General features: G+C 49.9%; 1 protein-coding gene across 11 annotated transcripts in view; it reads left to right on the forward strand.

Annotated features, from left to right (window-relative positions):
• LOC122549160 (neurocalcin-delta) overlaps positions 1 to 11,434 on the forward strand; it is a 356,229-nt gene that overhangs the window by 207,273 nt on the left and 137,522 nt on the right. For 5 of the 11 annotated variants that reach the window (XM_087986278.1, XM_043688503.2, XM_043688506.2 and 2 more), the window contains one exon: positions 2,046 to 2,209. The exons of the other annotated variants lie outside the window; for them this stretch is intronic. The gene's annotated coding sequence lies outside the window, so the exon portion shown is untranslated. The remainder of the gene's footprint in view (positions 1 to 2,045; positions 2,210 to 11,434) is intronic. 11 annotated transcript variants of the gene reach the window in all.

Here is an 11,434-nt window from a genome sequence, read left to right on the forward strand (position 1 = left end):
GAGGTCATGTTGCGGCTGTACAGGACATTGGTTAGGCCACTGTTGGAATATTGCGTGCAATTCTGGTCTCCTTCCTATCGGAAAGATGTTGTGAAACTTGAAAGGGTTCAGAAAAGATTTACAAGGATGTTGCCAGGGTTGGAGGATTTGAGCTACAGGAAGAGGCTGAAGAGGCTGGGGCTGTTTTCCCAGGAGCGTCGGAGGCTGAGGGGTGACCTTATAGAGGTTTACAAAATTATGAGAGGCATGTATAGGATATGTAGACAAAGTCTTTTTCCTGGGGTCGGGGAGTCCAGAACTAGAGGGCAAAGGTTTGGGGTGAGAGGGGAAAGATATAAAAGAGACCTAAAGGGGCAACTTTCTCATGAAGAGGGTGGTACGGATATGGAATGAGCTGCCAGAGGAAGTGGTAGAGGCTGGTACAATTGCAACACTTAAGAGGCATTTGGATGGGTATATGAATAGGAAGGGTTTGGAGGGATATGGGCCGGGTGCTGGCAGGTGGGACTAGATTGGGTTGGGATATCTGGTCGGCGTGGACAGGTTGGACCAAAGGGTTTGTTTCCATGCTGTACATCTCTATGACTCTAAATGAGCAGGAGAGGTATCCCAAAGGCCTACCAGAAGCAATGCTTGAAAACATGTTGTGACATATGCTTCAAGTTGTTAATTTTTGTCACAACCAAAATTGTATTCGCAGAGTATTGATAGCGATGTCAAGTCTTCCAATTACTGGGCAAGTTGCCATCAAGCTCTGTAACTTTGGATCTGCTATAATGCTGACAGATGTGGGGAATGATTACACAGGACTTGGCAATGGAATTCTGGTAGTAGCCTGTGTGAGACTTTTGTTTATGTGGGTACTATAGGGCATCATCATTGGTCACACGATTTTCACAGGTGACTGATCATTTTTTGGTGAGATGTCAAACCACAATGACTGAGACCATTTGCACAGCCAAAAGAGACACATTGGTTTATGTCAGTTCTGGCTGTTAATTGCTTTTTGGATTGCACTTTGTCTTCACTTTGTCCCAACTGTGCCACCATTGGTGATCCTACCAGGATCAAGGAACTTCTGGTGGCATCATACATGGGATCATTGGAGTGCACCAAACTTTTACCACATCAAGGTGATGCTCAACAAAGGGGTCCAGGTATGGTTAAATAAAGAAAGTTGCAAACTTGGGTATCTGGAGGGCCACTTGGCAAATCTGTAGCCCATTCATTCTGAAGAAATGATCTGTTGCGATGTCTGCTTTCTTGTTATGAAAACTGTGGGTGAGGCCACGGGAGATGGGGTCTGATGCTATGAGAATTGAAAGGCCATTTAGCAATAATGTGAGGTGATACTTTGTATCCTGATTTTTCAAAGATATTTGTTTTGAAAAATAATCAGACAGGAACATGTTAATATGTTGCATATCTCTCAAATCAGTTCAGACCAAAAAGACACACAGCAGATTGTTTGGCTTGATTTGAAACTTTAGCGAAACTGCCTGTAAAAGGACCATTAATGCTAATGCAGCTGAGCAATTAGGAGCAGAGTTTTATTCTTGAATGCTGTTTATTCTGTTTCCATGGCAAATGATCCCAACAAAATGCATACGAGGGTCAATAGAACTGTAGGAGAAACTGAGTAATTATCTTGTCAGGTTTCATAGCTGGTTATGCTTTATTACCACCAGATTCTGTTGGCCAAAAATCAAAGACAGTAAAGTGGACTTCAGTAAATAATTTGTGCTATTTCTGTTCACTGTTGTCATAAATAGAGGTGAAATGTTAATGTTTTTCTTGGAGATTTGTATTTTACAAGCTCAGATGACACATCATGTATTGTGTTATCATGTAATTTCTTTAGTACTGCACATTCTAATTTTTCCTCATCTCTTTCATGTGGATTTTTTTTAATCACAGTTGCATACTTACCAATCTTCTGTAATCACTGTGTAAATGTTTAGAAGATCAGCTGTCCAAGTATAAATCTATCCATCCTTATTAAAAAGACTGTACTCAAAGGGTATTATCTGTTCATCTCCCTTCAGATGTGATGGAAAACTGAGAGTCAGGACTAGAAAAGACTATTTTGATCTTGCACTCTAGCACCAGAAATGACCACCAAAATAGACAGCTCACTTACCATTTGAAGGACATGAATGACTGGTGAGCAAGACTTACTGTGGAACTGGCACAGACAGAAGTGCATTGGGTGAGTTGATGTTTACATGCTACAGAAACTCACTAGAATAGCTATGCCTTGAAGTGTCAAAGGCATAATGAGATAAACTGAGGTGGTGAAGTTTGGGAGCAGGACATATGTAGTCTTAATGACAGATTATATTGCATTAGAAGCTCTGTTCAGGATTGAATAGGATGCCAAGTTTGCAAAGCAGTCTAGCTTGACAGAGAGATGGAATCAATGTCAGTAGCATCCACCTTATTTAGACATTCATTTTCTAAGGAAGAATGTCTCCTCATTCATTCTACCAGAATATATCACTTCACACTTATTTATACTTTAGTTCATTTGCTGTCACAGGCCAACTTTTGCAAGTATATTAATGGCCTGGTTTTCTGATAGCCAGGTAATCATTTGTAAAAGTTCGATGGGAGTTACTATCCGAACCCTGCAAAAGCCCTGACATAGCAGACTCAGAGGAAATTGCCTGGAATTGCAGCAGAAAATTCTGTTCTAAGAACATAAGAACTAGGGGCAAGAGTGGGCCATTTGGCCCTTTGAGCCTGCTCCACCATTCAATAAGATCATGGCTAATCTTTTCGTGGCCTCAGCTCCATTTATCCATCCTCTCACCATAACCCTTAATTCCTTTATTGTTCAAACAAAATCTATCTTAGCTGTAAAAACATTTACTGAAGTAGCATCAACTATTTCACTGGGCAGGGAATTCCATAAATTCACAAATGTGCTTCCCCTAATTTTGAGGCTATGCCCTCTTGTCCTAGTTTCCCCTGCCAGTGGAAATATCCTCTCTGTGTATATCTTATCTGTTCCCTTCATACTTTTTGTATGTTTCTAAATTCCAATGAATATAATTCTAGTCTATTCAGTCTCTCCTCATAACCCAACCCCCTTTAACTCCGGAATCAACCTGGTGAACCTCCTGTGCACTCCCTGTAGTGCCAACCCTCTCTTTCTGAAGTAAGCAGACTAAAACTGCCTGCAGTACTCCAGGTGTGGCCTCACCAGCATTCTGTACAGCTGCAACATAACCTCCCTGCTTTTAAACTCAATCCTTTTAGCAATGAAGGACAAAATTCTATTTCCTGCCTAATGACCTGTTGTACCTGTCAACCAATCTTCTGTGATTCATGCACAAGAACACGCAGGTCCCTCTGTATAGCAGCATGCTGCAACTTTTTACCATTCAGGTAACAGTTCTTTTTACTGTTATTCCTACTAAAATGGATGGCTTCACATTTATTAACATTGTATTCCATCTGCCAGATCTTTGCCCACTCATTTAAGTATTTCTGTTCTTCTGCAAAGTTTCACAGTCCTCTGCACATTTTGTTCTGCCACTCATCTTAGTGTCATCTGCAAACTTTGACCCACTACATAAGTTCCCCAACTCCAAATTATCAATGTAAATTATGAATAATTGAAGTCCCAACACTGATCCCTGAGGCACATTTTTAGTTACTGATTGCCAACCAAAATAGCACTCATTTATCCCCATTCTTTGCTTAGCAATCCATGCTAATATTTTCCCCGTAATGCCATGCACCTTTATCTTATGCAGCAGCCTTTTGTGCGGCATCTTGTTGAAGGCCTTTTGGAAGCCTAGTCTACTAGGTCTCCATTGTCCACATTTGCTGTTTTCCAATCTGCTGGAACTGCCCCAGAGTTCAGTCAATTTTGAAAAATTACCGCAAGTGCACTTGCTATTTCTCCTGCCACCTCTTTTTTTAGTATCCTGAGATGCATTCCATCAGGGCGAGGGGACTTGTCTATCCTTAGCTCCATTCGCTTGCCCAACACTACCTCTTCCGTGATAATGATTGTTTCTAGGTCCTCACCTACCTTTGTCTCTTTGTCACTTACTGGCATGTTACTCGTGTCCTCCACTGTGAAGAGCGACACAAAATTCTTACTCAATCCCTCGGCCATTTCATCATATCCCATGACTAAATGCCCCTTCTCATTTTCTAAAGGACCAACGTTTACTTTAGTCACTCTTTTTCATTTTATATATTTATAGAAACCTTTGCTTTCTGTCTTCTGTGCTGTTATTTTTCTCATGTTTGACCTTACTTTTCTTTATAGCTCTTTTTGTGGCTTTCTGTTGCCCTTTAAAGCTTTCCCAATCTTCTAGTTTCCTACTGATCTTGGCCACTTTGTATGCCTTCTCTTTTAATTTGATAGTCTCCCTTATTTCCTTAGACACCCACGGCAGATTACCCCTTTTCTTACAATCCTTCCTTTTCACTGGAATATACTTCTGCTGACCACTTTGAAAAATTGCTTTGAAAATGCTCCACTGCTGATCAACTGTCCCACCATAAAATCTTTGTTTCCAGTGTACTTTAGCCAACTTCTTCCTCATCTGATTTTAGTCTCCCTTGTTCAAGCATAGCACCTGGTATTGGATTTTATCTTGGCACTCTCCATCTGTATTCTAAATTCAACCATACTGTGATCGTTCCTTCCAAGAGGATCCCTAAGCATGAGGTCATTAATTATTCCTGCCTTATTACACAGTTTCAGATCTAGGATAGCTTGCTTTCTCTTGAACATACCGTTCAAGAAAATTATCGCGGATACACTAACCGAACTCCTCCTCAAAGCTACCCAGACTGAGCTGGTTCAATCAATTGACATGTAGATTAAAGTCCCCCATGATAATTGCCATACTATTTTTACAGGAATTAGTTATTCCTTTGCCCCAGTATGATGTAATTATTTGGTGGCCGATAGATTACACCTATCAGTGACTTCTTTTTAGAATTTCTAATTTCCACCCAAATGGTTTAAATCTTATTCTCCTTAGAACCTATATCATCTCTTAGCACTGTCCTGGTATCGCCCTTGAATATCAGAGCTACACTACCTTATACCTGGAAACTCCAAAAGTAGCTATTTAAGTTGAACATTTGGAAGGATCTACTGCAGCTCATTAAATAGTTATTCAAGGAAAGCTGTTATAGACAATTTTTTTTATTTTTCTGGCGGAAAATGGAGTTGAAGCTGAAAATCAGTCATGATTATATTGAATGGTGAAGCCAACTCCATGGGCTGTACTCTTCCTGTTCCACTCCTCCTGTTTCTACTATTTTTGTGTTGTTTGATCTGTTTTCACAGTAGGTTTTGTTTAATCTATTCTCAAAATCTGGAGAATTGCAAGAGAGTGTGTTTAACAAAGCATTTTGTTCTTCATTCCTTGAAATTAAATTTGATAACACTCTTGGCCCATGAACCTGCCCTATTCAACTGTTAAAGGTTGTCAGATCTTGATAAAGATTAGCCCATATCACTTTCGCTGTTGCGCTGGTCATGTGGATTGTTTGTTAAATCTTGTCATTTTCAAATCCAGTTCCAGGTTCATTGTTAAAACGAATCACTGAAGCTATTATTGGTATAAAAACAGCAGGTGAGAAATCCATAATTGCTGTTGTTCAAAAACAAATGTTAATGCTGGTGTATGCAAATCACAAAGTTGATGTAGAAGTACATCAAGCAATTAGGAAGACAAATACAAGTAGGTTACAGGGGCTGGAGGGTTTTAGTGAAGAATAGGAGCAGAGGAGATAGAGAGGGACTGATAGGGATGTATAAAATTATGAAGGACATAGGGTAGAAAGGAAGGAACTTTTTTCCCCTAGTAGAGTGATCAATCACCAAAGGCATAGATATAGGATAAGGGACAGGAGACTTATAGGGAATGAAAGGAAAACCTGTTTTACCCAGACAGTGGGTATTGGGAATCTGGAACTCACAGCCTGTAAGGATGGCAGAGACAGAAATCCTTGGAACATTTAAGTCGTGTTTAGATATACACCTGATGCCAAGGCATACAAGGCTATGGACCAAGTGCTGACAAATGTGATTAGAATAGTTAGGTGGTAATGTTTGACCGATGCATGCTCGATGGGCTGAAGGGCCTTTTTATGTGCTGCAGACATCTATATCTGTATAATATTTTAGCCTTTACTGCAAGCAGGCTGGAGTAAAAGAGTAAGAAAGTCTTGCTTCAGTGCGATTATGCGTGCCTTAGGGCACACCTAAGTTTTAATAGACTTACTGGATTGATAGACAGAGTAGAATGGATCTATATTTTCTGGGATTTAGAAAAATTAGCAATTATTGAATTGAAACATACAACATTTTAAAAAGAGCAGGATAGACATTGGGAGGCTGGTTCTCTTAACCAGTGGGTCTAGAAACCTTGGGCATTCAGAAAACCAGAGATATGGAGATGAAGTGAGAGAGGTGAGTTGATGTCAAACATCAGCTTTAACTTTGTTGAATGGCCTGTTCCTTTTGTGTGTCTTATGCCCTTAAAAGAGGAACCCATGATATCATGATTATTGGCATTTCAGAAATATAAAAACACAAAATGTTCTTGTCACACCCAAGGCACAAAACGGTCCATTCCCACTATGCTTTCTACTAGGAGTCTCTTTTCTTATCTGTTTTACCCAGACAGTGGGTATTGGGAATCTGGAACTCACAGCCTGTAAGGATGGCAGAGACAGAAATGCTTGGAACATTAAAGTCGTGTTTAGATATACACTTGTGATGACAAGGCATACAAGGCTATGGACCAAGGGGGGGGGGGGGGGGGGTGGATGGGTGTGGGTGTGTGTGTGTGTGTGGATGGGGGTGGGTGTGTGTGTGTGTGTGGATGGGGGTGGGTGTGTGTGTGTGTGGATGGGGATGGGTGTGTGTGTGTGTGGATGGGGGTGGGTGTGTGTGTGTGTGGATGGGGGTGGGTGTGTGTGTGTGGATGGGGGTGGGTGTGTGTGTGTGTGGATGGGGGTGGGTGTGTGTGTGTGTGGATGGGGGTGGGTGTGTGTGTGTGTGGATGGGGGTGGGTGTGTGTGTGTGTGGATGGGGGTGGGTGTGTGTGTGTGGATGGGGGTGTGTGTGTGGATGGGGGTGTGTGTGTGGATGGGGGTGTGTGTGTGTGTGGATGGGGGGGGTGTGTGTGTGTGGATGGGGGTGTGTGTGTGTGTGGATGGGGGTGTGTGTGTGTGTGGATGGGGGTGTGTGTGGATGGGGGTGTGTGTGTGGATGGGTGTGTGTGTGTGTGTGGATGGGTGTGTGTGTGTGTGTGGATGGGGGTGTGTGGGTGTGTGTGGATGGGGGTGTGTGGATGGGGGTGTGTGGGTGTGTGTGTGGATGGGGGTGTGTGGGTGTGTGTGGGGATGGGGGTGTGTGGGTGTGTATGGATGGGTGTGTGTGGGTGTGTATGGATGGGTGTGTGTGGGTGTGTATGGATGGGTGTGTGTGGGTGTGTATGGATGGGTGTGTGTGGGTGTGTGTGGATGGGGGTGTGTGTGTGTGTGTGTGTGGATGGGTGTGTGTGTGTGTGGATGGGTGTGTGTGTGTGGATGGGTGTGTGTGTGTGTGTGTGGATGGGTGTGTGTGTGGGTGGATGGGGGTGTGTGTGTGGGTGGATGGGGGTGTGTGTGTGGGTGGATGGGGGTGTGTGTGTGGGTGGATGGGGGTGTGTGTGTGGGTGGATGGGGGTGTGTGTGTGGTTGGATGGGGGTGTGTGGTTGGATGGGGGTGTGTGTGTGGATGGGGGTGTGTGTGTGGATGGGGGTGGGTGTGTGTGTGGATGGGGGTGGGTGTGTGTGTGGATGGGGGTGGGTGTGTGTGTGGATGGGGGTGTGTGTGTGTGTGGATGGGGGTGTGTGTGTGGATGGGGGTGTGTGTGTGGATGGGGGTGTGTGTGTGTGTGTGGATGGGGGTGTGTGTGTGTGTGTGGATGGGGGTGTGTGTGTGTGTGTGGATGGGGGTGTGTGTGTGTGTGTGGATGGGTGTGTGTGTGTGTGTGTGGATGGGGGTGTGTGGGTGTGTGTGGATGGGTGTGTGTGTGGATGGGGGTGTGTGGGTGTGTGTGGATGGGTGTGTGTGTATGTGTGTGTGTGTGGATGGGGGTGTGTGTGTGTGTGTGTGGATGGGGGGGTGTTTGTGTGTGGATGGGGGGGTGTTTGTGTGTGGATGGGTGTGTGTGTGTGTGTGGATGGGGTGTGTGTGTGTGTGGTGGGGTGTGTGTGGATGGGGGTGTGTGTGTGTGGATGGGGGTGTGTGTGTGTGTGGATGGGGGGTGTGTGTGTGTGTGGGATGGGGGTGTGTGTGTGTGTGTGGATGGGGTGTGTGTGTGTGTGTGGATGGGTGTGTGTGGTGTGTGTGGTGGGGGTGTGTGTGGTGGGGTGTGGTGGGTGTGTGTGGGTGGGGTGTGTGTGGGTGTGTGTGGATGGGGGTGTGTGTGTGTGTGTGGATGGGGGGTGTGTGTGTGGGGTGGGTGTGGGGGTGTGTGTGTGTGGATGGGGGGGTGTGTGTGTGTGGTGGGGTGTGTGTGTGGTGTGGATGGGGGGTGTGTGTGTGTGGATGGGGGTGTGTGTGTGGTGTGGATGGGGGGTGTGTGTGGGGGTGGTGGGTGGGGGTGGGTGTGTGTGGTGTGGGTGGGTGGGTGTGTGTGTGGTGGGGGTGTGTGTGTGTGGGTGGGGGGTGTGTGTGGTGTGTGGTGGGGGTGTGTGTGTGTGTGTGGGGGGGTGTGTGTGTGTGTGGTGGGTGGGGGTGTGTGTGGGGGTGGGTGTGGGGGGGGTGTGTGTGTGTGTGGATGGGGGTGTGTGTGTGTGTGGTGGGGGGTGGGTGTGTGGTGGGGTGTGTGGTGGGGGTGTGTGGTGTGTGGTGGGGGTGTGTGTGTGTGGGTGGGGGTGTGTGTGTGTGGGTGGGGGGTGTGTGTGTGTGTGGTGGGGGTGTGTGTGTGTGGTGGGGGGTGTGTGGGGTGTGGGTGGGTGGGGGTGTGTGTGTGTGGGATGGGGGTGTGTGTGTGTGTGGGGATGGGGGTGTGTGTGTGTGGGTGGGTGGGGGTGTGTGTGTGGGTGGGGGGGTGTGTGTGTGTGTGGATGGGGGGTGTGGTGTGTGTGTGGATGGGGGGGTGTGTGGTGTGGGTGGGTGGGGGTGTGTGTGTGTGTGGGTGGGGGTGTGTGTGTGTGTGGGTGGGGGTGTGTGTGTGTGTGGTGGGGGTGTGTGTGTGTGTGGGGGGGGTGTGTGTGTGTGTGGGGTGGGGGTGTGTGTGTGGGGTGGGGGTGTGTGTGGGTGTGTGGGTGGGGGGGTGTGTGTGGTGGGTGGGGGTGGGGTGTGTGGTGGGGGGTGGGGGTGTGTGTGGTGGGGGGGGTGGTGTGTGTGTGTGGGTGGGGGGGTGTGTGGTGTGTGGGTGGGGGTGTGTGTGTGTGTGGTGGGGGGGTGTGTGGGTGGGGGTGTGGGTGGGGGGTGTGGTGTGGGTGGGGGTGTGTGGGGGTGTGTGGGTGGGGGGGTGGTGGGTGGGGGTGGGGGTGGGGGTGTGGGTGGGGGGGGGTGGGTGTGTGGGTGGGGGGGTGGTGGGGGTGTGGTGGGGGGGTGTGGTGTGGGGGGTGGTGGGGGGTGTGTGTGGGTGGTGGGGGGTGTGTGTGTGTGGATGGGGGGTGTGTGTGTGTGTGGATGGGGGTGGGGGGTGTGGTGGGTGTGGGGGGGGTGTGTGTGGGTGGGTGGGGGTGGGGTGTGGTGGGTGGGGGGTGGGGTGTGTGGTGGGGGTGTGTGGGTGGGTGGGGGTGTGTGTGGGTGGTGGGGGGGTGTGTGTGGGTGGGTGGGGGGTGTGGGTGGGGTGGGGTGTGGGGTGGGGGGGTGTGTGGGGTGGGGGTGGGGGGTGTGGTGTGTGGGGTGGGGGGTGTGTGTGTGTGGTGGGGGTGTGTGGTGTGGGGGGGGTGTGTGTGTGTGGTGGGGGTGTGGGTGTGGTGGGGGGTGTGTGTGGTGGGGGGTGGGTGGTGTGGTGGGGGTGGGGGTGGTGGGGGTGTGTGTGGTGGGGGGGGGTGTGTGGTGGTGGGGTGTGTGTGTGGTGGGGGTGTGTGTGGGTGTGGTGGGGGGTGTGTGTGTGTGGATGGGGTGTGTGTGTGTGGGTGGGGGTGTGTGTGTGTGTGGTGGGTGTGTGTGTGTGGATGGGGTGGTGGGTGTGTGTGGGTGGGGGGTGTGTGTGTGGTGGGGGGTGGGTGTGTGTGTGTGGGATGGGGGGTGGTGTGTGTGGTGGTGGGGGTGTGTGTGGTGGGGTGGGGGTGGGGGGTGTGTGTGTGGGGTGGGGGTGTGGGTGGGGTGTGGTGGGGGTGGTGGGGGTGGGTGTGGGTGGGGGTGTGGGTGTGGGTGGGGGGTGTGTGTGTGTGTGTGGATGGGGGGTGTGTGTGTGTGTGGGTGGGTGTGGGGGGTGGGGGTGTGTGTGGTGGGTGGGGGTGGTGGGGGTGGGGGTGTGGTGGGTGTGTGTGGGTGGGGGTGTGTGTGTGTGTGGATGGGGGTGTGTGTGGGTGGGTGGGGGGGTGTGTGTGTGTGGATGGGGTGTGTGTGTGTGGATGGGGGTGTGTGTGTGTGGATGGGGGGTGTGGTGTGGGATGGGGGTGTGTGTGTGTGGATGGGGGGGTGTGTGTGTGTGGATGGGGGGTGTGTGTGTGTGGATGGGTGTGTGTGTGGGGTGGGGGTGTGTGTGTGTGGGTGGGGTGTGTGTGGGGGGGGGTGGTGTGTGGTGGGGGTGTGGTGTGTGGTGGGGGTGTGTGGTGGTGGGGGGGGTGTGTGTGTGTGGTGGGGGTGTGTGTGTGTGTGGGATGGGTGTGTGTGTGTGGATGGGGGTGTGGGGGTGTGTGTGGATGGGGGGTGTGTGTGTGTGGTGGGGTGGGGGTGTGTGTGGTGGGGGGGGGTGTGTGGGTGGGGGTGTGGTGTGTGTGTGGTGGGTGTGGGTGTGTGTGGGTGGGTGTGTGTGTGGTGGATGGGGGTGTGTGTGTGTGTGGATGGGGGTGTGTGTGTGTGTGGATGGGGGTGTGTGTGGTGGGGGTGTGTGGTGTGATGGGGGTGTGGTGGTGGGGGGTGTGTGTGGATGGGGGTGTGTGTGTGTGTGGATGGGGGTGTGTGTGTGTGGATGGGGTGTGTGGTGTGTGGATGGGTGTGTGTGTGTGTGGATGGGGTGTGTGTGTGTGGATGGGGGTGTGTGTGTGTGTGGATGGGGGTGTGTGTGTGTGGATGGGGGTGTGTGTGTGTGTGGATGGGGGTGTGTGTGTGTGTGGATGGGGGGTGTGTGTGTGTGTGGATGGGGGTGGTGTGTGTGTGGATGGGGGTGTGTGTGTGTGGATGGGGGTGTGTGTGTGTGTGGATGGGTGTGTGTGTGTGTGGATGGGGTGTGTGTGTGTGTGGATGGGTGTGTGTGTGTGTGGATGGGGGTGTGTG

The sequence above is a fragment of the Chiloscyllium plagiosum genome, unplaced genomic scaffold, assembly GCF_037043375.1.
Source record: "Chiloscyllium plagiosum isolate Xiang-an unplaced genomic scaffold, Cpla_swu_hap1 HiC_scaffold_4, whole genome shotgun sequence".
NCBI classification, from domain to species: domain Eukaryota; kingdom Metazoa; phylum Chordata; class Chondrichthyes; order Orectolobiformes; family Hemiscylliidae; genus Chiloscyllium; species Chiloscyllium plagiosum.